This window comes from Pseudophryne corroboree, chromosome 3, assembly GCF_028390025.1.
Source record: "Pseudophryne corroboree isolate aPseCor3 chromosome 3, aPseCor3.hap2, whole genome shotgun sequence".
Lineage (NCBI taxonomy): Eukaryota > Metazoa > Chordata > Amphibia > Anura > Myobatrachidae > Pseudophryne > Pseudophryne corroboree.
Window position 1 is genome coordinate 98,411,659 of NC_086446.1, and position 27,716 is coordinate 98,439,374.

The 27,716-nt window shown below is 50.9% G+C and overlaps 1 protein-coding gene across 1 annotated transcript in view; it reads left to right on the forward strand.

The window, feature by feature from the left end:
- The window catches only part of LOC135057207 (oocyte zinc finger protein XlCOF7.1-like), a 160,071-nt gene that overhangs the window by 84,830 nt on the left and 47,525 nt on the right, over positions 1 to 27,716 (forward strand). The window lies entirely within an intron of this gene.

The window sequence follows — 27,716 nt, forward strand, 5'->3', positions numbered from 1 at the left end:
TCCCCTTTATACGGCAATACTTCCATATCTCGTTTTGAATCCGCATCCCCTGACCACTGACGCGTCCATAACGTTCTTCTGGCAGAGATGGACATAGCACTTACTCTTGATGCCAGGGTGCAACTATCCCTCTGTGCATCACGCATATATAGTAATGCATCCTTCAAATGCTCTATTCATTTTCCTCCTCATACATGTCGACACACACGTACCGACACACAGCACACACACCGGGAATGCTCTGATAGAGGACAGGACCCCACGAGCCCTTTGGAGAGACAGAGGGAGAGTCTGCCAGCACACACCCAGCGCTATATATATATACAGGGATAACCTTATATAAGTGTTATTCCCTTATAGCTGCTGTTTATATTGTCATTTGCTGCCAATAGTGCCCCCCCTTCTCTTTTTTATCCTGATTCTGAAGCAGGACTGCAGGGGAGAGTCAGGGAGCCGTCCTTCCAGCGGAACTGTGAGGGAAAATGGCGCTTGTGTGCTGAGGAGATAGGCTCCGCCCCTTCACGACGTCCTTATCTCCCGCTTTTTTGTGTAAAAATGGCAGGGGTTAAAATACATCCATATAGCCCAGGAGCTATATGTGATGTATTCTTTTGCCACCTAAGGTATTATCATTTATATTGCGTCTCAGGGCGCTCCCCCCCAAGCGCCCTGCACCCTCAGTGACCGGAGTGTGAAGTGTGCTGAGAGCAATGGCGCACAGCTGCGGTGCTGTGCGCTACCTTAGTCTGAAGACAGGATTGTCTTCTGCCGCCGATTTCACCGGACCTCTTCGTCTCTTCTGGCTCTGTAAGGGGGACGGCGGCGCGGCTCCGGTGACCCATCCAGGCTGTACCTGTGATCGTCCCTCTGGAGCTAATGTCCAGTAGCCTAAGAAGCCCAATCCACTCTGCACGCAGGTGAGTTCGCTTCTTCTCCCCTTAGTCCCACGATGCAGTGAGCCTGTTGCCAGCAGGACTCACTGAAAATAAAAAAAACTAAATTAAACTTTTATTCTAAGCAGCTCAGGAGAGCCACCTAGCCTGCACCCTTCTCGTTCGGGCACAAAAATCTAACTGAGGCTTGGAGGAGGGTCATAGGGGGAGGAGCCAGTGCACACCACCTGATCCTAAAGCTTTTATTCTTGTGCCCTGTCTCCTGCGGAGCCGCTAATCCCCATGGTCCTTACGGAGTCCCAGCATCCACTAGGACGTATGAGAAATATAAATGACATTGGGGGACATCTAATGGGTTTATAAGGAGCATGGGATGCCATCTGACAGGCATACAAGGGGCATAGGGGGACATTTGTTGGGCAAATAAATGGTATAGGGGTTATCTGATAAGAGGCATGTGGGAACTTCTGATTGGCATAAAATGTGGGACATATGGAAGGCATGCAAGTCTGATGGCATGTGCAGGTTGGATGGACACGTAAAGGGGCATGTGGAGATGTTTCATGACATTTAAAAGGCCAAGTTAAGTGGTCCGAAGGGCCTGTGGGAAGGTCTCATGGGAATGTGGGGAGCTCTGAGGACATGTAAGTGTATTTGATGGACATGTACAGTACATGTGCGAGATGTCTGACTGCATTTAAGGGACCAGTGAGTAGGTTTGATGGGCTTGTGGGGAGGCCCGATGGCGTCTGAAGGGCATATGGGGTTATTATGGTATATATGTGTGGGGGAGAGTGCGGATGACTCTGCAGCACCGATTGTCCCAACAAGAGGTCCTCAACAGCCAGGGTATCAAACTTGTAAAACTTCGCAAAGGTGTTTGAACCCGACCAAGCAGTTACTCTGCAGAGTTGTAATGCCGAGATCCCCCGGGCAGCCGCCCAGGATGAGCCTACCTTTCTGGTAGAATGGGCCTTCACCAATTTTGGCAACGGCAAACCTGCCGTAGAATGAGCTTGCTGAATCGTATTACAGATCCAGCGTGCAATAGTCTGCTTGGAAGCAGGAGCCCCAATCTTGTTGGGAGCCCACAGGAGAAACAGAGCCTCTGTTTTCCTAATCTGACCCGTTCTGGCGACATAGATTTTCAAAGCTCTGACCACATCGAGAGACTTCGATTCCGCCCAGGCGTCAGTAGCCACTGGCACAACAGGCTGGTTTACGTGATACGATGAAACCACTTTTGGCAGAAATTGCTGATGAGTTCTCAACTCCGCTCTATCTGCATGGAAGATTAAATAGGGGCTTTTGTGAGACAAAGCCGCCAATTCAGACACCCGCCTTGTGGATGCCAAGGTCAACAGCATGACCACTTTCCAAGTAAGGAATTTCAACTCAACCTTACGGAAAGGTCCGAACTAATGAGAAATGCAGGAACTGCAACACCACATTAAGATCTCATGGTGCCACCGGGGGCACAAAGGGAGGTTGGATGTGCAGCACGCCCTTCACGAAGGTCTGAACTTCTGGAAGGGAGGCCAATTCTTTCTGAAAGAAAATAGATAAGGCCGAAATTTGTACTTAATGGAGCCTAACTTTAGGCCCGCATCCACACCTGCTTGCAAAAAATGGAGCAAACGCCCCAGCTGAAATTCTTCCGTAGGAGCCTTGTTGGATTCATACCAAGACACATACTTCCTCCAAATACGGTGGTAAAGCTTCGGCGTTACTCCTTTCCTAGCCTGAAGCAGTGTGGGAATGACTTCACTGGGAATACCATTTCGGGCTAGGATATGGCGTTCAAGCGCCATGCCGTCAAACGCAGCCGCGGTAAGTCTTGATACACGCACTGTCCTTGCTGTAACAGGTCCTCTCGTAGAGGAAGAGGCCAGGGACCTTCTATGAGTAATTCTTGAAGATCTGGATATCAAGCCCTCCTTGGCTAGACCGGAACAATGAGGATCGCCTGAACCTTTGTTCTTCTTATGACCTTTATCACCTTCGGAAAGAGTGGAAGTGGAGGAAACATATAGACCGACTGAAACACCCACGGTGTCACAAGGGCGTCCACCGCTATTGCTTGAGGGTCCCTCGACCTAGAACAATATCCCTGAAGGTTCTTGTTGAGACGAGACGCCATCATGTCTATTTGAGGAATTCCCCAAAGACTTGTCAGTTCTGTGAAAACCTCTTGATGAAGACCCCACTCTCCTGTATGGAGATCGTGTCTGCTGAGGAAGTCTGTTTCTCAGTTGTCTACACCTGGAATGAAGACCGCTAACCGAACGTTTACATGCCTTTCCACCCAGCGGAAAACCTTTGTGGCTTCTGCCATTGCCGCTTTGCTCTTCGTTCCGCCCTAGCGGTTTACTTACGCCACTGCTGTTAAGTTGTCCGACTGAATTAAGACGGGCAGATCGCGAAGAAGATGTTCCGTTGTAAATAGCTCTTAATTCCAGAATGCTTATTGCAGACAAGCTTCCCGGCTTGACCTTTTTCCCTGGAAATTCTTCCCCTGGAAAGACTGCTCCCCAGCTCTGGAGACTTGTATCCATGGACACCAGGATCTAATCCTGGATCCCGAACCTGCGTCCCTCTAGGAGGTGAGAACTGTGAAGCCACCACATGAGAGATATCCTGGTCCTGGAAAATAGGATTATTTTCTGGTGCATGTGCAGGTGAGACCCGGACCACATGTCCAACTGGTCCCGCTAAAACCACTCTGGCATTTAACCTGCTCACCGAAAGTCCTCGTAGGCCGCAACCATCTTCTTCATCAACGGAACGTATTGATGGGTTTACACTGTTGCAAATCTGAACCTACTCTGGATCCTCAGATCTCTTTCCACTGGAAAAACAAACTCTCAACAGTTCTGTATCTAAGCTTAATCCCAACTCCGACATCCGCGTCGTTGGGATCAACAGTGATTCTGGCAAGTTCAGGAGCCAACCACTGTGTTGAAGAACTGTCAGAGAGAAACAACGACTTGCACCACTTGTTTCTTGACCTCGCCGTAGTCAGGAGAGCGTCCCAGTACAGAATAATAATGGCTTTTATTATCGAAGGAAAACCATCATACTGCCATCACCACGGTGAGCTGGCAATGACCAACCTGAATAGCCAACCCAGGTAAGCCTAACGTGAAGAAACCGCACTTAAAAACTCTTTCTCCTTTAACAGATTGGAGATCCCTGCCCTGAGAGATTCCATCTTGTAGTTCAACTTCTTAAGTAGAAATTTTTGGAATTGTTTTGACCGAGCTGTCCGGGCTCAGAAGCACGAAAAAGCTTGAATAACAGCTTTTTTTTTGTGTGTGTGTGTGTGACAGGGACAGCAGGCTAATGTCCTGATCCTGACCCAACTCTTGTATGGCGTCGCATACTACCTCCCCGTGCAGAGGAGAATCGGTAAGATCTATTTGGAAAATCAGTGAGGGGAACTATCTGGACACTCCAGTATGTTCCCCTTGGGACTCTATTCTTAACTCACTGGTCCATGTCCATTCCAGGAATGACTGAAGAATATTAGACGTGGTCCCACCGGTTGTGGGCTCCCGCAAGATAGACCCAGCGACATGCGGTGGACGTGGCAGAAACCGAGGATGATTTCTGCTTCTGCGAACTTGAAAAAGGCTGTTGACCTTTTACCTTCCTCTACCTGCAGAGAAGGGGAAAAACTGTATCCATCCGGTCGAAATGACTGCATCCTACAAAAATGCGTCACCAACCGTTGTGAGGGAACATAGCTCAAGAAGGTAGACTTACCAGTGGCATCTGCCGAGATCAACATAACAAAGCCATCCCCAAACCAGGTTTCACCTTCATAGGGAAGATACTCCAGTACTTCTCGGAGTCACCCTCAGCATTCCATTGGTGAATCCACAACGCCCTCCTAGCCGAGACCGCCATGGAATTGGCCTGCGAACCCAAGAGTCCCATACCTCTTGTAGTCGCACGGCAGCATGCTGTAATGTTTTAGATATGACCCAACTTAAGGAGTATCCCATCTCACCCCAGGGTAATTATATCGGATGACAAGGTAACTGACCATTTCTGAATACAAACACTCCCCCATGCGCATGTAATACAAATATAATCAAAGCATATGATTAAAATATCACTTAGCTTCCTGTATACGATCCTTTGTGATCAGGGCCCCGTGCAGACCAGGGGTTGACTCTCACTTTATTCTATCCACGGCGGGACAAGAATAAACACTCGGACTCCTCGTGAGGATTCGAAACCATCTTGTCATGGCTGACCTAGACTTTTTCAACAGAGCAATCAGCACATGAGGAGGAGTAACTTTACTTCAGCATTCATTATAAATTTTAATATGAATATACACATTTAAATACACATATACATACATATATCTATATATATATATATATATATATATATATTTCATATACATAAATATATATATATATATATATTATTATTTTTTTGTCAGGAACAGCAGGGTCCCTAGTGACGTTAATACGTTCTTAATGTGTATGAAACATGTGCTGAATGCTGATGTTGAGGATGTAATCAGGAAACATCATGGTCGACATAAGAAATAATATTCGTATCGATATCAGGGAGTAGTAACTGGGCAAAATAAAATTTCTGCGACCCCGAGGGGTCTGAGGGAAATATATTATTAATATTACGCCCTCCACAAAATTACTATGTCTGTGTTCGAGCCACAGATCTATGCAATCGTACTATACATATATATATATGGGTGGTCTTCTGTATGCCGGCGGTCGGGCTCCCGGCGCTCAGTATACCGGCGCCGGGAGCCCGACAGCCGGCATACCGACACTTATTTTCCCTCGTGGGGGTCCACGACCCCCATAGAGGGAGAATAAAATAGTGTGGCGCGCTACGCGCGCCACCGTGCCCGTAGCGTGGCGAGCGCAGCGAGCCCGCAAGGGGCTCATTTGCGCTCGCCACGCTGTCGGTAAGCCGGCAATCGGGCTCCCGGCGCCGGGATGCTGGTCGCCGGGAGCCCGACCGCCGGCCAGCCGTAGTGAACCCATATATATATATATATACATACAGGTATAGCTTTCTGAAATGCATCACATTATCATGTCCATTTTTTTACCCAGTCAGATTAGTTGGTGCCGACAGGGTCACCCACACACATCTGTGTCTCCCATATAGTTTTCTCCTTGGAAAAGCATACATCTACTGACATTATTTACATGAACCAAGTACCCTCAGGAGTCAGCAGTGCCGACAGAGACATTCCTATAGCCGTTTGTGGCAGAGCCCTCAGCCTCAGACATGCCGACTGTAAGGAATGGACCCAGTACTTTCTGTCAGGGAAACATAGCAGACGTTTACCAGCTCTATTTACACCATAATCATAATACATTGTGCTTTATTTCTAACATATATTGCACTAAACAACTGTGCCCCCCCCCCCCCACCCGTTTTTCACTGTGATCTGCTCAGCAGTGCTGTTCGGCAGGGCCAACGTTTTTGAGGAGAAAATGCCGCTGGATAGAGCTGAAGAGCTAAGCCACGTCCCCTTAATGGCGCGTTTCAGCCCCGCTATTTTCTAGATATTTATACTGGCGGGGGTCTGTATTAAGTGCCCTTAATATCTCTCTTGCCAGTCTAACTCTGAGGTATACATGCTGCCCAGGGCGCCCCCCATGCGCCCTGCACCCTTGTAGTGCCGCTTGTGTGTGGGAGCAATGGCGCGAAGCGCGGCCGCTGCGTGGCACCTCAGAGCCACAAAGTCTTCTGCCGTCACTGAAGTCTTCTGTTCTTCATTTACTCACCCGGCTTCTTTCTTCTGGCTCTGCAAGGGGGGTAACGGCGCGGCTCCGGGAACGAGCAGCTAGGCGCATCAAGTGGTCGGACCCTCTGGAGCTAATGGTGTCCAGTAGCCTAAGAAGCAGGGCCTTTGAACTCAGAGAAGTAGGTCTGCTACTCTCCCCTCAGTCCCACGATGCAGGGAGACTGTTGACAGCAGTGCTCTCTGAAAATAATAAACCTAACATAAAGTCTTTTCCAAGAAACTCAGTATAGCTCTTCAGTGTGTGACCAGTCTCTCTGGGCACAGAATCTAACTGGAGTCTGGAGGAGGGGCATAGAGGGAGGAGCCAGTTCACACCCCTTTTAAAGTCTTAAAGTGCCCATGTCTCCTGTGGATCCAGTCTATACCCCCATGGTTCTTGAATCATCCCCAGCATCCTCTAGAACGTATGAGAAAAGTTTTTAACTAAAATGAAAAAAATAAAATATGCACCACAGCAGTCTCCAACGTGTTGCGAGGTTCAAGTTCAGAACATGAGGCCCCCTGAGGTCAGCAGAACTAAACTGCTTCAGAACAGTTTTCAGTGCTCCTAGCACTGTCCCCACTACTCCTTCCAGGTACTCTCCCCTGACTCCCCTCTGCCTGGTCTCCCAGCACTGTAACCACTACTTCTCCCCTGCGCTCTCACCTGACTCCCCTCTGCCTGGTCTCCCAACATTGTCCCCACTACTCCTTCCCTACACTTTCACCTAACTACACTCTGCCTGGTCTCCCAGCACTGTCCCCACTACTCCTTTCCTGCGCTCTCGCCCGACTCCCCACTGCCTGGTCTCCCAGCACTGTCCCCACTACTCCTTCCCTGCGCTCTCCCCTGACTCCACTCTGCTTGGTCTCCCAGCACTGTCCCCACTACTCCTTCCCTGCGCTCTCCCCCGACCCCCCTCTGCCTGGTCTCCCAGCACTGTCCCCACTACTCCTTCCCTGCGCTCTCCCCCGACTCCACTCTGCCTGGTCTCCCAGCACTGTCCCCACTACTCCTTCCCTGCGCTCTCCCCTGACCCCCCTCTGCCTGGTCTCCCAGCACTGTCCCCACTACTCCTTCCCTGCGCTCTCCCCCGACTCCACTCTGCCTGGTCTCCCAGCACTGTCCCCACTACTCCTTCCCTGCGCTCTCCCCTGACCCCCCTCTACCTGGTCTGCCAGCACTGTCCCCACTATTCCTTCCCTGCGCTCTCCCCTGACTCCACTCTGCCTGGTCTCCCAGCACTGTCCCCACTACTCCTTCCCTGCGCTCTCCCCTGACCCCCCTCTACCTGGTCTGCCAGCACTGTCCCCACTATTCCTTCCCTGCACTCTCCCCTCTGCCTGGTCTCCCGGCACTGTCCCCACTACTCCTTCCCTGCCCTCACCCCTGACCCCCCTCTGCCTGGTCTCCCAGCACTGTCACCACTACTCCTTCCCTGCGCTCTCCCTGACCCCCCTCTGCCTGGTCTCCCAGCACTGTCCCCACTACTCATTCCCTGCGCTTTCCCCTGACCCCCCTCTGCCTGGTCTCCCAGCACTGTCCCCACTACTCCTCCCCTGCGCTCTCACCTGACTCCCCTCTGCCTGGTCTCCCGGCACTGTCCCCACTACTGCTCCTGCGTGCTCTCCCCTGTCTCCCCTCTGCCTGGTCTCCCAGCACTGTAACCACTACTGCTCCTACGTGCTCTCCCCTGAATCCCCTCTGCCTGGTCTCCCAGCACTGTCTCAACTACTCCTTCCCTGCGCTCTCCCCTGACCCCCCTCTGCCTGGTCTCCCAGCACTGTCTCAACTACTCCTTCCCTGCGCTCTCCCCTGACTCCCCTCTGCCTGGTCTCCCAGCACTGTCCCCACTACTCCTTCCCTGCGCTCTCCCCTAACTCCCCTCTGCCTGGTCTCCCAGCACTGTCCCCACTACTCCTTCCCTGCGCTCTCCCCTGACTCCACTCTGCCTGATCTCCCAGCACTGTCCCCACTACTCCTTCCTTACGCTCTCACCTAACTACACTCTGCCTGGTCTGCCAGCACTGTCCCCACTACTCCTTCCCTGCATTCTCACATGACTCCCCTCCACTGATCTCCCAGCATTGTCCCCACTACTCCTTCCCTGCGCTCTCCCCTGACTCCACTCTGCCTGATCTCCCAGCACTGTCCCCACTACTCCTTCCCTGCGCTCTCACCTGACTCCCCTCTGCTTGGTCTCCCAGCACTGTCCCCACTACTCCTTCCCTGCGCTCTCCCCTGACCCCCCTCTACCTGGTCTGCCAGCACTGTCCCCACTATTCCTTCCCTGCACTCTCCCACGACTCCCCTCTGCCTGGTCTCCCGGCACTGTCCCCACTACTCCTTCCCTGCGCTCTTCCCTGACTACACTCTGCTTGGTCTCCCAGCACTGTCCCCACTACTCCTTTCCTGCGCTCTCCCCCGACCCCCCTCTGCCTGGTCTCCCAGCACTGTCCCCACTACTCCTTCCCTGCACTCTCCCCTGACTCCCCTCTGCCTGCTCTCCCAGCACTGTCTCAACTACTCCTTCCCTGCGCTCTCCCCTGACCCCCCTCTGCCTGGTCTCCCATCACTGTCCCCACTACTCCTTCCCTGCACTCTCCCCTCTGCCTGGTCTCCCATCACTGTCCCCACTACTCCTTCCCTGCCCTCACCCCTGACCCCCCTCTGCCTGGTCTCCCAGCACTGTCACCACTACTCCTTCCCTGCGCTCTCCCTGACCCCCCTCTGCCTGGTCTCCCAGCACTGTCCCCACTACTCCTTACCTGCGTTCTCACCTGACTCCCCTCTGCCTGGTCTTCCAGCACTGTCCCCACTACTCCTTACCTGCGTTCTCACCTGACTCCCCTCTGCCTGGTCTCCCAGCACTGTCCCCACTACTGCTCCTGCGTGCTCTCCCCTGAATCCCCTCTGCCTGGTCTCCCAGCACTGTAACCACTACTGCTCCTACGTGCTCTCCCCTGAATCCCCTCTGCCTGGTCTCCCAGCACTGTAACCACTACTCCTCCCCTGCGCTCTCACCTGACTCCCCTCTGCCTGCTCTCCCAGCACTGTCTCCACTACTCCTTACCTGCACTCTCCCCTGACTCCCCTCTGCCTGCTCTCCCAGCACTGTCTCAACTACTCCTTCCCTGCGCTCTCCCCTGACCCCCCTCTGCCTGGTCTCCCATCACTGTCCCCACTACTCCTTCCCTGCCCTCACCCCTGACCCCCCTCTGCCTGGTCTCCCAGCACTGTCACCACTACTCCTTCCCTGCGCTCTCCCTGACCCCCCTCTGCCTGGTCTCCCAGCACTGTCCCCACTACTCATTCCCTGCGCTTTCCCCTGACCCCCCTCTGCCTGGTCTCCCAGCACTGTCCCCACTACTCATTCCCTGCGCTTTCCCCTGACCCCCCTCTGCCTTGTCTCCCAGCACTGTCTCCACTACTCCTTACCTGCGTTCTCACCTGACTCCCCTCTGCCTGGTCTCCCAGCACTGTCCCCACTACTGCTCCTGCGTGCTCTCCCCTGAATCCCCTCTGCCTGGTCTCCCAGCACTGTAACCACTACTCCTCCCCTGCGCTCTCACCTGACTCCCCTCTGCCTGGTCTCCCAGCACTGTCCCCACTACTCCTTCCTTTACGCTTTCACCTAACTACACTCTGCCTGGTCTCCCAGCACTGTCCCCACTACTCCTTCCCTGCGCTCTCCCCTAACTCCCCTCTGCCTGGTCTCCCAGCACTGTCCCCACTACTCCTTCCCTGCGCTCTCCCCTGACTCCACTCTGCCTGATCTCCCAGCACTGTCCCCACTACTCCTTCCTTACGCTCTCACCTAACTACACTCTGCCTGGTCTGCCAGCACTGTCCCCACTACTCCTTCCCTGCATTCTCACATGACTCCCCTCCACTGATCTCCCAGCATTGTCCCCACTACTCCTTCCCTGCGCTCTCCCCTGACTCCACTCTGCCTGATCTCCCAGCACTGTCCCCACTACTCCTTCCCTGCGCTCTCACCTGACTCCCCTCTGCTTGGTCTCCCAGCACTGTCCCCACTACTCCTTCCCTGCGCTCTCCTCTCACCTGACTCCCCTCTGCCTGGTTTCTCAGCACTGTCCCCACTACTCCTTCCATGTGCTCTTTCCTGACTCCCCTCTGCCTGGTTTCTCAGCACTGTCCCCACTACTCCTTCCCTGTGCTCTCACCTGACTCCCCTCTGCCAGGTCTCCCGCCACTGTCCCCACTACATGACTACAGAGAAGTTATATATATTGATGCAGCGTTGTCAATCTCTACCTCACTCGAATTTTTTTTTTACCAATGAATGAAACTTTCCCTTAGTAACATAAACCAAGAAATACCATTGACTTTGATAAAAGCGTCTGTAGTGGTGGAGCCATTTAGGTGTAGAAAGTTGCATATTATTTTATACATTTGGGTCTCCAGTAACATGGGTGGTGCTACTCTCCGTGGTGCTGATTTTTCTTTATTATGAAATGTGTATTAACAGTTTTAGCTCTAGTGTTTAGCTATATGTGAGAGGAAAACCAGGAAGTTACATTGCCCATCATCCACCGCTCTCTCCTGGCCCATGGTGGTGACGTAAAAACTGCTACAGCTGCTGCTTTACAAATCATTGAAAGAGGTATGATGCAGCATTGTTTGTGTGTACACTATGTGTCACTGAAGTGGGGACAGTGCTGGGAGACCAGGCAGACGGTAGCCAGTACAGAGTGCAGAGAAGGAGTAGTGGGGATAGTGCTGTGAGACAAGGCAGAGGGGAATCAGGAGAGAGTGCAGGGAAGGAGAAGTGGGGACAGTGCTGGGAGACCAGGCAGAGGGGAATCAGGAGAGAGTGCAGGGAAGGAGTAGTGGGGACAGTGCAGGGAGACAGGGGAGAGGGGATTTAGGAGAGAGCGCAGGGAAGGAGTAGTGGGCACAGTGCAGGGAGACCAGGCAGAGGGGAGTCAGGAGAGAGTGCAGCGAAGGATTAGTGGGGACAGTGCTGGGAGACCAGGCAGAGGGTAGTCAGGAGAGAGTGCAGAGAAGGAGTAGTGTGGACAGGGCTGGGAAACCAGGCAGAGGGGAATCAGGAGAGAGTGCAGGGAAGGAGTAGTGGGGACAGTGCAGAAAGACCAGGCAGAGGGGAGTCAGGGGAGAGTTGAGAGTGTAGGGAGGGAGTAGTGGAGACAGTGCTGGGAGACCAGGCAGGGGAGAGCACAGTTAAGGAGTAGTGGGGACAGTGCTGAGGGACCTGAAAATGGAGGGGGGGGGGGGGGGGGGGTCAGGGGAGAGTGCAGGGAAGGATTAGTCGGGACAGTGCTGGGGGACCAAGCAGAGGTGAGTCATGGGAGAGTGCAGGGAAACCAGGCTGAGAAGAGTGATTGAGGGAGTAGTAGAGATAGTGCCGAGAGAACAGGCACTAGGGAGTCAGGGGAAAGCACAGGGAAGGAGTAATCGGGACTGTGCAGGGAGACCGGGCAGAGGGAATCGGGAACGAACGCAGGGAAGGAGTAGTGGGGACAGTGCTAAGAGACCAGGCAGAAGGGAGTCAGGGGAGAGTGCAGGGAAGGAGTAGTGGGAACAGTGCTGGGAGACCAGGCAGAGGGGAGTCAGGGGAGAGTGCAGGGAAGGAGTAGTCGGGACAGTGCTGGGAGACCAAGCAGAAGGGAGTCAGGGGAGAGTGCAGGGAAGGAGTAGTGGGAACAGTGCTGGGAGACCAGGCAGAGGGGAGTCAGGGGAGAGTGCAGGGAAGGAGTAGTGGAGACAGTGCTGGGAGACCAGGCAGAGGGGAGTCAGGGGAGAGTGCAGGGAAGAAGTAGTGGGGACAGTGCTGGGAGACCAGGCAGAGGGGAGTCAGGGGAGAGTGCAGGTAAGGAGTAGTGGGGACAGTGCTGGGAGACCAGGCAGACTGGAGTCAGGGGAGAGTGCAGGTAAGGAGTAGTGGGGACAGTGCTGGGAGACCAGGCAGAGGGGGGTCAGGGGAGAGTGCAGGGAAGGAGTAGTGGGGACAGTGCTGGGAGACCAGGCAGAGGGGAGTCAGGGTAGAGTGCAGGTAAGGAGTAGTGGGGACAGTGCTGGGAGACCAGGCAGACTGGAGTCAGGGGAGAGTGCAGGTAAGGAGTAGTGGGGACAGTGCTGGGAGACCAGGCAGAGGGGGGTCAGGGGAGAGTGCAGGGAAGGAGTAGTGGAGACAGTGCTGGGAGACCAGGCAGAGTGGAGTCAGGGGAGAGTGCAGGTAAGGAGTAGTGGGGACAGTGACGGGAGACCAGGCAGAGGGGAGTCAGGGGAGAGTGCAGGTAAGGAGTAGTGGTTACAGTGCTGGGAGACCAGGCAGAGGGGACTCAGGGGAGAGTGCAGGGAAGGAGTAGTGGGGACAGTGCTGGGAGACCAGGCAGAGTGGAGTCAGGGGAGAGTGCAGGGAAGGAGTAGTGGGGACAGTGCTGGGAGACCAGGCAGAGTGGAGTCAGAGGAGAGTGCAGGTAAGGAGTAGTGGGGACAGTGACGGGAGACCAGGCAGAGGGGAGTCAGGAGAGTGCAGGGAAGGAGGAGTGGGGACAATGCTGTGAGAGCAGGCAGAGGGGAGTCAGTAGAGTGCAGAGAAGGAGTAGTGGGGACAGTACCGGGAGACCAGGCAGAGAGGAGTAAGGTGAGGGTGCAGGGAAGGAGTAGGGGTCACAGTGGTGGGAGACCTGGCAGAGGGAAGTTGGCGGAGAGTACTATCACAGCCGAATGCCTGATACATCGTAATTTTCAGATTCATTCTGAAGCCCACATGTATCAGTAGGATCGATCTTAAAATTAAGATGTTGTTGGCGCTTTTTGTACCTGTTCCCCGGTGTCTGTACCTACACTGCCAATGTTTTTTCTGACTCGCCTTCTGAGTATGCGTGGAAATATCAGCCATGGAGAACATCAGTATTATTTTATTGATTTTCTCTTACATCCTAGAGGATGCTGGAGACTCCGTAAGGACCATGGGGAATAGACGGGCTCCGCAGGAGACATGGGCACTAAAAAGAACTTTAGATATGGGTGTGCACTGGCCCCTCCCTCTATGCCCCTCCTCCAGACCTCAGTTTGATACTGTGCCCAGAGGAGACTGGGTGCATTACAGGGAGCTCTCCTGAGTTTCCTGAAAGAAATAATTTTTGTTAGGTTTTTAATTTTCAGGGAGCCTGCTGGCAACAGGCTCCCTGCATCGAGGGACTGAGGAGAGAGAAGCAGACCTTCTTAAATGCTAGGCTCTGCTTCTTAGGCTACTGGACACCATTAGCTCCAGAGGGAGTCGGAACGCAGGTCTCTTCTAGCTGTTCGTCCCGAAGCCGCGCCGGCGTCCTCCTCACAGAGCCGGAAGATAGAAGCCGGGTGAGTATGAGAAGATAGAAGACTTCAGAGGCGGCAGAAGACTTCAGATCTTCACTGAGGTAACGCTGCCCGCCATTGCTCCCACACTAAACACACACGGCAGGCACTGTAAGGGTGCAGGGCGCAGGGGGGGCGCCCTGGGCAGCAATTTAAACCTCTGGGACTGGCAAAAAGAGTATATATTCAGGCTCTGCACTGTATATTAGAGATCCCCCGCCAGATTTTAAAAAAGATCGAGCGGGACCGAAGCCCGCCGCTGAGGGGGCGGAGCTTGATCCATCGGCACTCACCAGCGCCATTTTCTCCACAGCACACCTCTGAGAAGCTGGCTCCCCGGACTCTCCCCTGCTGAACACGGTGACAGAGGGTTTTAAAGAAGGGGGCACATAATTTGGCGCAGTGAATGCAATATAATAAAAACGCTATCTGGGTTTTTTTTTTCCAGGGTCATTGGCGCTGGGTGTGTACTGGCATACTCTCTCTCTGTCTCTCCTAAGGGCCTTGTGGGGGAACTGTCTCCAGATAGAGAATTCCCTGAGTGTGTGGGGTGTCGGTACGCGTGTGTCGGCATGTCTGAAGCGGAAGGCTCTTCTAGGGAGGAGGTGGAGCAAATGAGTGTGGTGTCTCCGTCGGCAACGCCGACACCTGACTGGATATGTGGAATGTTTTAAATGCAAATGTGAATTTATTACACAAAAGGTTGGACAAAGCAGAGTCCAGGGAATGTACAGGGAGTCAAACCCTGCCTTTCACTATGTCGCAGGGACCTTCTGGGTCTCAAAAGCGCCCACTATCCCAAATAGTAGACACTGATACCGACACGGATTCTGACTCCAGTGTCGACTACGATGATGCAAAGTTGCAGCCAAAATTGGCTAAAAGTATTCATTATATGATTATTGCAATAAAAGATGTGTTGCATATCACAGATGACCCCTCTGTCCCTGACACGAGGGTGCGCATGTATAAGGAAAAGAAACCTGAGGTAACCTTTCCCCCATCTCATGAGCTGAACGAGCTATTTGAAAAGGCTTGGGAATCTCCAGACAAAAAATTGCAGATTCCAAAAAGGATTCTTATGGCGTATCCTTTCCCGGCTAAGGACAGGATACGGTGGGAATCCTCCCCAACGGTGGACAAAGCGTTGACACGCTTATCCAAAAAGGTAGCGCTGCCATCTCAAGTCATGGCAACCCTCAAGGATCCTGCTGATTGTAGGCAGGAGACTACCTTGAAGTCAATTTACACACATACGGGTACCTTACTCAGACCGGCGATAGCGTCGACTTGGGTTTGTAGCGCTGTAGCAGCATGGACAGATACCTTATCGGCTGATATAGATACGCTGGATAAGGAAACCATTTTATTGACCCTGGGTCATATTAAAGATGCTGTCCTCTATATGAGAGATGCTCAGAAGGATGTTGGCCTACTGGGTTCCAGAGCCAACGCTATGGCGATTTCTGCTAGACGAGCCCTATGGACCCGACAATGGACGGGTGTTGCTGACTCGAAGAGGCATATGGAGGTTTCTCTGACGTCCTAGTGCAGGCCTGGCCAACCTGTGGCTCTCCAGATGTTGTGAAACTACACATCCCAGCATGCCCTGCCACAGTTTTAGCCTTCCCTAATTGCTACAGTTTTGCTAAGCATGATGGGACTTGCAGTTTTACAACAGCTGGAGAGCCACTGGTTGGCCAGGCCTGTCCTAATGGATGCTGGGAACTCCGTAAGGACCATGGGGAATAGACAGGCTCCGCAGGAGACTGGGCACTCTAAAAGAAAGATTAGGTACTATCTGGTGTGCACTGGCTCCTCCCTCTATGCCCCTCCTCCAGACCTCAGTTAGAATCTGTGCCCGGCCAGAGCTGGGTGCTCCTAGTGGGCTCTCCTGAGCTTGCTAGAAATAAAGTATTTGTTAGGTTTTTTATTTTCAGTGAGATCTGCTGGCAACAGACTCGCTGCTACGTGGGACTGAGGGGAGAGAAGCAAACCTACCTGCTTGCAGCTAGCTTGTGCTTCTTAGGCTACTGGACACCATTAGCTCCAGAGGGTTCGAACACAGGGCCTGACCTCGATTTCCCGGACCCGCGCCGTCGTCCCCCTTGCAGAGCCAGAAGACAGAAGAGAAGCGATGAAAACGGCGGCAGAAGACTCCTGTCTTCATTAAGGTAGCGCACAGCACCGCAGCTGTGCGCCATTGCTCCCACAGCACACCACACACTCCGGTCACTGTAGGGTGCAGGGCGCTGGGGGGGGGCCCCTGGGCAGCAATAAAAATACCTTTGGCATAAAAATACACATAATACAGTCTGTGACTGTATATGTGTAAAACCCCCGCCATTTTTAGTCAGAAACTGGACAGAAGCACGCCGCTGAGGGGGCGGGGCCTTCTTCCTCAGCACACCAGCGCCATTTTCTCTTCACAGCTGCGCTGGAAGGAAGCTCCCCAGGCTCTCCCCTGCAGTATCCTAGTACACAAAGGGTGAAAAGAGAGGGGGGGGGCACATAAATTTAGGCGCAAAAATTGTATATACAGCAGCTACTGGGTAAACACTGAGTTGTAGTGTAATCCCTGGGTTATATAGCGCTGGGGTGTGTGCTGGCATACTCTCTCTCTGTCTCTCCAAAGGGCCTTGTGGGGGAACTGTCCTCAAATAGAGCATCCCCTGTGTGTGTGGTGTGTCGGTACGCGTGTGTCGACATGTCTAAGGTAAAAGGATCCTCTAAGGAGGTGATAGAGCGGATATGTGTGTGAGAGGGTGTCTCCGTCGACAACGCCGACAGCTGTTTGGATATGTGTAAGTGCTAAGGTGAATTTATTGCACAAATGATTAGGGAACAGACAGGAAATCTACCCATGTCTGTCCCTATGTCACAGAGACCTTCAGAGTCTTACAATGCTCACTATCCAAAATAACAAACACTGGTATCGACACGGAGTTTAACTCCACTGTCGACTACGATAATGCAAAGTTACAGCCAAGATGGCTAGAAGGTATTCAATATATGATTATTGAAATAAAAGATGATTTGCATATCACTGATGACTCATCTGTCCCTGACACGAGAGTACACATGTTTAAGGGGAAGAATGCTGAGGTAAATTTCCCTCCTCTCATGAGGAAAAAGAGCGGGAATCTCCAGACAAGAGACGGCAGCTTCCCACAAGAGAATTCTCAGGCTGTATCCTTTCCCCACTAGGGCCAGGATGTGTTGAGAATCTTCCCCTAGGGTGTCCTGTTGCACAGACGGTAGCACTTGCTATTCTCAGGGATCCTGCAGATAGCGTGCACATTCTAGTGTGCTACCCAGACCGGCGATTGTGTCGGCATGGGTTTATAGCGCTGTGGCAGCGTGGACAGGTACCTTATCAGCAGAGATTGAGACCCTAGTAAATATATTAAAGATGCTGTCTTAAGTGATAGATATATAGCTATAAAGCATGCCCAAAGAGACATGAGTATACTGGGTCCTAGAGTCAAAGCTATGTCGATCTCTGCTTGACGTGTCCTGTAGAATATGCATTGGACAGATGATGCCGACTTAAGAGGCATATGGAAGGCTGAGGATTGTGTGGAGAAGGGTTCTCGGGCCTGGTCTCCACAGCTATAGCTGGTAATTCTGCTAGTTTGCCTTATATTCCTGCACAGCACGACATTATTAAATGCAGCCTTTCGAATAAAGTAACAAGAAAGTCTGAGGTGCGTCCTTTCTTGTCAGAGCCGGGATCAACACAGCTAGTTCCCAGGAACAGAAGTCCTCCCCGGCCCCTACAAAAATCCACCTATGCCGCTGGGGCTCCACAGGCAGAGCTAGGCCCGGTGGGGACACGCCTTCGTAAGTTCAGCCACAAGTGGGTTCACTCCCTGTTAGGTCCCTGGGCAATAGATATTGTGTCTCAGGGATACAAGCTGGACTGTGAGAAGATGCCCCCTCACCGACGGCCCTGCGGGCTTCCCCCCAAGAGAGGGAGCCAGTGTTAACTGCAATTCACAAATTGTATCTTTAACAGGTGGTGGTCAAGGGTCCCCTCCTTCAACAAGAGGGTGTTATTATTCGACCATGTTGTAATCCCGAAACCAGACGGTTCGGTCAGACCCATATTAAATTAAAAATCCCTGAACATATACCTGAGAAGGTTCAAGTTCAAGATGGAATCGCTAAGAGCGGTCAGGGCAAGCCTAAAAAGAGGGAGACTTTATCGTGAATCGGGTCATAAGGGATGCATACCTTCATGTCCCCATTTATCCACCTCATTAGGCGTACCTCAGAAATGCGGTACGGGATTGTCATAACCAAGGTAATGGCGGATATGATTGTGCTCCTGCGTAAGCAAGGTGTCACTATTATCACGTACTTGGACGATCTCCTCATACAAGCGAGATCAAGAGAGCAGTTGCTGAACAGCGTATCACTTTCTCTGGAAGTGTAACGGCAACACGGCTGGATTCTATATATTCCAAAGTCGCAGTTGGTTCCTACAGCTCATCTGCCTCTCCTAGGTACGATCCTAGACACAGACCAGTAAAGGGTTTATCTCCTGATAGAGAGAGCTCAGGAGCTCATGACACTGGTCAGGAATCTATTAAAACCAAAACAGGTGTCAGTGCATCACTGCACTCGAGTCCTGGGAAGGATGGTGGCATCATACGAGGCCATCCCCTTAGGCAGGTTCCATGCGAGGACCTTCCAATGGGACTTACTGGACAAGTGGTCCGGATCACCTCTTCAGATGCATCGGTTAATCACCCTATCCCCCAGAGCCAGGGTGTCTCTCCTGTGGTGGCTGCAGAGTGCTCACCTTCTCGAGGGCCGCAGATTCGGCATTCAGGACTGGATCTTGGTGACCACGGATGCAAGCCTCCGAGGGTGGGGGGCAGTTACACAGGGAAGAAATTTCCAAGGTCTGTGGTCAAGTCAACAGACTTGCCTCCACATCAATATCCTGGAACTAAGGGCCATATACAACGCCCTAAGTCAAGCGGAGATCCTGCTTCGCGACCAACCGGTTCTGATCCAGTCAGACCGCAGGGGTTCATGTAAACCGTCAAGGCAGCACAAGGAGCAGGGTGGCGAGGGTAGAAGCCACCAGAATTCTTCGCTGGGCGGAGAATCAAGTAAGCGCACTGTCAGCAGTGTTCATTCCGGGAGTGGACAACTGGGAACAGACTTCCTCAGCAGGCACGACCTCCACCCGGGAAAGTGGGGACTTCATCAGGAAGTCTTCACGCAGTTTGCAAATTGATGGGAACTGCCTCAGGTGGACTAGATGGCGTCCCACCTCAATAAAAAGCTAAAAAAGGTTTTACGCCGGGTCAAGGGACCCTCAGGTGATAGCTGTGGTCGCACTAGTAACACCGTGGGTGTTCCAGTCGTTCTATGTATTCCCTCCTCTTCCTCTCATACCCAAGGGCTGAGAATTGTAATAAAAGGAGGAGTGAGAACAATATTCTTTGCTCCGAATTGGCCAAGAAGGACTCGGTACCCGGAGCTGCAAGAAATGCTCTCAGAGGACTCAGGGCTTCTGCCTCTCAGACAGGACATGTTGCAACAGGGGCCCTGTCTGTTCCAAGACTTACCGCGGCTGCATTTGACGGCATGGCGGTTGAACGCCGGATCATAGCGGAAAAGGGCATTCCGGATGCAGTTATTCCTACGCTGATAAAGGCTAGGAAAGACGTGACAGCAAGACTTTTTCACTGCATATAGCGAAAATAGGTTGCTTGGTGTGAGGCCGGGAAGGCCCTACAGAGGAATTCCAGCGGGGTCGATTCCTGCACTTCCTACAGTCAGGAGTGACTATGGGCCTAAAATTAGGATCCATAAAGGTCAAGATTTCGGCCCTATCCATTTTCTCTCAAAAAGAACTGGCTTCACTGCCTGAAGTTCAGACGTTGTTCCGGGGGTGCTGCATATTCAGCCTCCTTTTGGGCCACCGGTGGCACCTTGGGATCTTAACGTTGTGTTGGATTTCCTGAAATCCCACTGGTTTGAGCCACTTAAGACCGTGGAGCTAAAATATCTCACGTGGAAAGTGGTCATGCTATTGGCCTTCGCTTCGGCTAGGCGTGTGTCAGAATTGGCGGTTTTGTCATGTAAAAGCCCTTATCTGATCTTCCATATGGACAGGGCAGAATTGAGGACTCGTCCCCAATTTCTCCCTAGGGTGGTATCATCGTTTCATTTGAACCAGCCTATTGTGGTGCCTGCGGCTACTAGGGACTTGGAGGATTCAAAGTTGCTGGACGTAGTCCGGGCTTTGAAAATTTATGTTTCCGGAACGGCGGGAGTCAGAAAGTCTGACTCACTGTTTATTCTGTATGCAGCCAACAAGGTTGGCGCTCCTGCTTCGAAGCAGACTATTGCTCGCTGGATCTATAGCACGATTCAGCTGGTTCACTCTGCGGCTGGATTGCCGCATCCAAAATGGTGAAAGCCCATTCCACAAGGAAGGTGGGCTCTTCTTGGGCGGCTGCCCGAGGGGTCTCGGCTTTACAGCTTTGCCGAGCTGCTACTTGGTCGGGGTCAAACAAGTTTGCTAAGTTCTACAAGTTTGATACCCTGGCTGAGGAGGACCTTGAGTTTGCTCATGCGGTGCTGCAGAGTCATCCGCACTCTCCCGCCCGTTTGGGAGCTTTGGTATAATCCCCATGGTCCTTACGGAGTTCCCAGCATACACTAGGACGTCAGAGAAAATAAGAATTTACTCACCGGTAATTCTATTTCTCGTAGTCCGTAGTGGATGCTGGGCGCCCGTCCCAAGTGCGGACTCTCTGCAATACATGTATATAGTTATTGCTTAACTAAAGGGTTATTGTTATGAGCCATCCGTTAAATGAGGCTCAGTTGTTGTTCATACTGTTAACTGGGTATGGTTATCACAAGTTGTACAGTGTGATTGGTGTGGCTGGTATGGGTCTTACCCTGGATTCCAAATCCTTTCCTTGTTGTGTCAGCTCTTCCGGGCACAGTTTCCCTAACTGAGGTCTGGATGAGGGGCATAGAGGGAGGAGCCAGTGCACACCAGATAGTACCTAATCTTTCTTTTAGAGTGCCCAGTCTCCTGCGGAGCCCGTCTATTCCCCATGGTCCTTACGGAGTTCCCAGCATCCACTACGGACTACGAGAAATAGAATTACCGGTGAGTAAATTCTTATTTTTACCTTACAAGAGTGAGGAATTGTTTGGGGAAGGTCTCACGGACCTAGTTTCCACAGCTACGGCAGGTAAATCAACTTTTTTGCCTTATGTTTCCTCACAGCCTAAGAAAACGCCACATTATCAGATGCAGTCCTTTCGGTCGCATAAACCCAAGAGAGTACGGGGATCTTCCTTTCATGCCAGAGGTAAGGGCAGGGGGAAAAAGCTGCCAACCACAGCTAGTTCCCAGGAGCAGAAGTCCTCCCCGGCCTCTACAAAATCCACCGCATGACGCTGGGGCTCCGCTGAGGGAGTCCGCCCCAGTGGGGGCACATCTTCGACTTTTCAGCCACGTCTGGGTTCACTCACAGGTGGATCCCTGGGCAATAGAAATTGTTTCCCAGGGTTACAAGCTGGAATTCGAAGAGGTGCCTCCTCGCCGATTTTTCAAATCGGTCCTACCGGCTACTCCCCCAGAGAGGGAGATAGTTTTAAATGCAATTCAAAAATTGTGTCTTCAACAAGTGGTGGGCAAAGTTCCCCTGCTTGAGCAGGGGATGGGGTATTACTCAACCCTGTTTGTAGTCCCGAAACCGGACGTTTCGGTCAGACCCATTTTAAATTTAAAATCCTTAAACCTTTACTTAAAAAGGTTCAAGTTCAAGATGGAATCGCTCAGAGCGGTCATCGCCAGCCTGGAAGGGGGGGATTATATGGTGTCCCTGGACATAAAGGATGCATACCTTCATGTTCCCATATATCCATCTCATCAGACGTTCCTGAGATTTGCTGTACAGGATTGTCATTACCAATTTCAGACGTTGCCGTTTGGGCTTTCCACGGCCCCGAGGATTTTCACCAAGGTAATGGCGGAAATGATGGTGCTCCTGCGCAACAGCACGGCTGGATTCTCAATATCCCGAAGTCACAGTTGGTTCCCACGACTCGTTTGCCTTTCTTAGGCATGATTCTGGATACAGACCAGAAAAGGGTTTATCTTCCGATGGATAAGGCCCAAGAACTCATGAATTTGGTCAGGGACCTATTGAAGCCAAAAAGGGTGTCGGTGCATCACTGCACTCGAGTTCTGGGGAAGATGGTAGCGTCTTACGAGGCCATTCCATTTGGCAGGTTCCATGCGAGGACTTTCCAATGGGACTTTCTGGACAAGTGGTCCGGGTCACATCTACAGATTCATCAGATGATCACCCTGTCCCCCAGGGCCAGGGTATCTCTCCTGTGGTGGTTGCAGAGTGCTCACCTTCTAGAGGGTCGCAGGTTCGGCATTCAGGATTGGGTTCTGGTAACCACGGACGCGAGCCTCCGAGGTTGGGGAGCAGTCACACAGGGAAGAAACTTCCAAGGTCTCTGGTCAAGCCAGGAGGCTTGTCTTCACATCAACGTCCTGGAGTTGAGGGCCATATACAATGCCCTTCGTCAAGCGGAGCAGTTGCTTCGCGACCTACCGGTTCTGATTCAGTCAGACAACATCACCGCAGTGGCTCATGTAAACCGCCAAGGCGGAACAAATAGCAGAGTGGCAATGGCAGAAGCCACCAGGATTTTTCACTGGGCGGAAAATCATGTAAGTGTTCTGACAGCAGTCTTCATTCCGGGAGTGGACAACTGGGAAGCAGACTTCCTCAGCAGACACGATCTACATCCAGGAGAGTGGGGACTTCATCAGGAAGTCTTCGCAGAGATTGCAAGTCAGTGGGGACTGCCTCAGATAGACATGATGGCGTCACGCCTCAACAAGAAACTACCGAGGTATTGCGCCAGGTCAAGGGACCCTCAGGCGGTGGCGGTAGACTCCCTGGTGACACCGTGGGTGTTCCAGTCGGTCTATGTGTTTCCTCCTCTTCCTCTCATCTCCAAGATATTGAGAATCATAAGACGTAGAGGAGTACGGACAATTCTCATTGTTCCAGATTGGCCGCGAAGGGCCTGGTATCCGGATCTGCAGGAAATGCTCACAGAAGATCTGTGGCATCTTCCTCTCAGAAAGGACTTTTTACAACAGGGGCCCTGTCTGTTCCAAGACTTACCGCGGCTGCTTTTGACGGCATGGCGGTTGAACGCCGGATCCTAGCGGAAAAGGGCATTCCGGATGAGGTCATTCCTACTCTGATAAAGGCTAGGAAGGACGTGATAGCAAAACATTATCACCGTATATGGCGGAAGTATGTATCTTGGTGTGAGTCCAGGAATGCTCCTCCGGAAGAATTCCATCTGGGCCGTTTCCTTTACTTCCTACAGACTGGAGTGAATTTGGGCCTAAAGTTAGGCTCCATTAAGGTTCAGATTTCGGCCCTATCCATTTTCTTTCAGAAGGAATTGGCTTCTCTCCCAGAAGTACAGACTTTTGTGAAGGGAGTACTGCATATCCAGCCTCCTTTTGTGCCTCCAGTGGCACCCTGGGACCCTAACGTGGTGTTGCGGTTCCTTAAGTCTCACTGGTTTGAACCACTTAAAACGGTGGAATTCAAGTATCTCACTTGGAAAGTGGTCATGTTGTTGGCCTTGGCATCGGCTAGGCGAGTGTCGGAGTTGGCGGCTTTATCTCACAAAAGCCCCTTCCATGTGGATAGAGCGGAATTGCGGACTCGTCCTCAATTTTTGCCCAAGGTGGTTTCATCTTTTCATATGAACCAGCCTATTGTGGTACCTGTGGCTACGCGGGACTGGGAGGATTCAGAGTCCCTTGATGTGGTCAGGGCATTGAAAATTTATGTGGCCAGAACGGCTCGGGTTAGGAAAACAGAGGCACTGTTTGTCCTGTACGCGGCCGACAAGGTTGGCGCTCCTGCTTCGAAGCAGACTATTGCTCGCTGGATCTGTAACACGATTCAGCAGGCTCATTCTACGGCTGGATTGTCGTTACCAAATTCTGTAAAGGCCCATTCCACTAGGAAGGTGGGCTCTTCTTGGGCGGCTGCCCGAGGTGTCTTGGCATTACAGCTGTGCCGAGCTGCTACTTGGTCGGGTTCAAACACCTTTGCAAAGTTCTACAAGTTTGATACCCTGGCTGACGAGGACTTCATGTTTGCTCATTCGGTGCTGCAGAGTCATCTGCACTCTCCCGCCCGTTTTGGAGCTTTGGTATAATCCCCATGGTCCTTACGGAGTCCCCAGCATCCTCTAGGACGTAAGAGAAAATAAGATTTTAAACCTATCGGTAAATCTTTTTCTCCTAGTCCGTAGAGGATGCTGGGCGCCCGTCCCAGTGCGGACTATCTTCTGCAAGACTTGTATATAGTTTTTGCTTACATAATGGTTATGTTACAGTTCGGATCAGTCGTTGGCTGATGCTGTTTTGTTTCATACTGTTAACTGGTTCGTATATTCCATGTTATACGTTGTGGATGGTGTGGGCTGGTATGAATCTTGCCCTTAGGTTAACAAAAATCCTTTCCTCGTACTGTCCGTCTCCTCTGGGCACAGTTTCTCTAACTGAGGTCTGGAGGAGGGGCATAGAGGGAGGGGCCAGTGCACACCCATATCTAAAGTTCTTTTTAGTGCCCATGTCTCCTGCGGAGCCCGTCTATTCCCCATGGTCCTTACGGAGTCCCCAGCATCCTCTACGGACTAGGAGAAAAAGATTTATCGGTAGGTTTAAAATCTTATTTTTCTCTGTATTAAATCCAGACATGCAGTTTGTCCATCCGTAGAACAGAGTAGTGTAGAGAAGTAGTTGGGTGACAAGCTGTATAATATATTTTGAACTCAGGACGTCCAAGCACTCCCATATGTTTGTGTCATGAATAGAGGAAACCTCATTCTTGAAGAGGTAACTTTAATGAATGTAGAATTAATTATGTTATAAAGATTTTATTATTATCCTTAGATATATATTTATATGTATCACCACTAGTTGTCTGCAGTGCAGGAGGGTGAACTGGGAAAGAGAGGGATAGTGCGGATAGAGGGGTACAGCAATAAGTTGTGAGGAGAGCTGATTGGCTTTTATGAAGAGGTGAATCTTAAGGGTCCCTTTGAAGGTGTGAAGATTGAAAGAGATTCTGATTGGGAGAGGAGGTGAGTTCCAGGGCAGCGGGCAGCACAGAAGAAATCTTTGATGTGGTAGTGAGAGGAGGTGATCACAGTTGAGGTGATGCATTAGTCAGTGGTGGAACCCCAACTAACCCGTCGGCTCTGCAACCTTTGGGATCCCGGCATCAGTCTTCTGACCGCTGGGATTCAAGGCACCGGTGTATCATACTGAACCCCAGAAATGAGGTTGGAGCTGTAAGGGGGAGAGGTTTGATTGGGAGCTTTATATGTGAGTGTGAGGAGTCTGATCTGTACTCTGAGGTGGATAGGGAGTCTGGGAAGAAGTGAGGCTGACACAGAATGGTGGGAGAGGTTAATGAGATGAGCAAGATGCATTAAGGATAGACTGAAGTGGGGATAGATGAGTGATCGAAAGGCCAGAAGCGAGGAGGTTGCAGTAGTCCAGGTGGGAAATGACAAGTACATAAATGACAGTTTTGTTAGCATCCATCATGAGAATTGGTCTGATTCTAGAGATTTTGCAGAGGTGGAAGGGGCATGTTTGAGGTAAACTGGATGTGGTGAATGAAGTCGGTGGCGTTGAGGGTGACATCCATGCAGTGGACTTGATCTACAGACAAGAGGATGGTGCGGTCAGTAGATATGTTAGGATGCATAGAGTTTGAGAAAAATCTGGGCCATCCAGGAAAAGATAGCAGAAAGACAGAAGGAGGGGTAGCTAAAATTGGGTGTCATCTGCGTAGACATGGTATCGGAGGAACTGATGAGGTCTCCAAGTGTGAAGCTGCAAAGGGAGAAGAGAAGGGGACCAAGAACAATCCCTTGGAGAACACAGATAGGTAGGGAGGATGTCATGGCGGAGGTAGAGGAAGAGCCAGAGATGATATGGCTGGAGCAGTGGGAGGTCAGAGAGGACAGTCACAGAGACCAAAAGAGTGGAGAGGATGAGCCACAGCATCAAAGGCCACAGACAGGTCAAACAGGATTAGTACAGAGAAATCACAATTAGATTTTGTTTTCAGAAGGTCATTAGTGACCTAAGGGCAGTTTCTGTGGAATGGGGGAAAGAAGTTTGTCTTGGAGAATGTGCGGAGAGGAATAATCTTGGAGGCAAGAGGGAGGAGAGCAATAAGTTCAGTGAGGAAGAGAAAAGGGCTGGGTCTAAGGTGCCAAGGTTGCTTTGGTGAGGGTAGCCTTGGGAGGCGGATTAGGAGACATAGGAACGACAGAGGTAAAGGAGAGTAGATGAGAGGGAAGGGGTGAGTTAGTGATATCTGCGGTGTGAGAAGACTGGATTGAGAGTGTGACGTTGTGTCATGGAAGGCTGATCCTATTCACAGCCTACGGAGGTGAGAGCAGAATCAGCCTACCATAACTGTGATTGAATCTGCCTAAAAGGGAGTTAGAAAGTTCCAAATTCTGGCATCCAATTTCATAGGGACACTTGCATTTGTTTTATATATATTGGGTGGGTTTTTTTTGAGATCTGCACTGGAACAGATTGTACATTACCTGATAAGAAGTATATAATAGTACTAATGGAAATTCCAATTAATGTTTAGACCAACATAGAGCTGCCAATTTCGCCTCAAAGGGCTTTTAGGGCAGAACAACGGTTGGTGGTGCTCCCGGACATTTTTAGCAGAAAGAGCTATTAGGGGTGGTTTTGCAAAGAGGCAAAAAAAGAGCTAGTTGATATGTCTCCCTGGGGCACACTTTTTATATGAATTTAATGACAATATTGTGAAACAATGAATATATATAAAGCATTAAAACGTAACTTTTATTTAATTCTTCAGACGACCAAGTTTAATTAATTATGTGAAAAAAACATTGCTGTGTAAAACAGCGAAGTGGGTTAAAACAAGTATTAAATAGTATATAGAAGACGATATAGTAATAATATGTCACTCGCTTATTGAAAGTAGGTGACAGGAAATTTGTCTGCACACCCTCTAGATTCTAGGCGAGTATTATTGTTAGACATATGTCCACTGCTAAAATAAAAGATTCTCGTTATCTCTATGAGTTTATGATTGAAAATACTTATGCGTATTTCATATAAGAGATACAAGAAAAATTTTGTCCTTACTATTCTTGATTATAACTGTTATTATTCCGATCAAATATTTGGACAAATTATGCAAGTTATTTACAAATAGAACACCAGCTGTTCTTATACTGTCTTCTGCTGGTTTCAAATCTGCATTTTTTGGTTGCGACTAGAGTCACTTTCTCTGTAGCTTTCTCAGCACTTGGTTATTGTGACAAATTGCGATTTTCTGTATTTTTCTTAGTAATCTGTTATTGTGACAAATTAATGAGATAAGCATGTGATAGAATCTCGCTGCTCCTTGCAGCCTATGTGGTCGATTCCAAAACAAACACATCTATTTGCAGTATGTTACTGTGACAACTATTTGCATCTTGCAGTGTTAAAAGGAAGCTGCTTTTTGCAACTTATGCGGTGTGTTCAAAACAATTGTATCTGTTTTCACTTGGACACAGAGCTGCCCAGACACCTTTTCTGCAA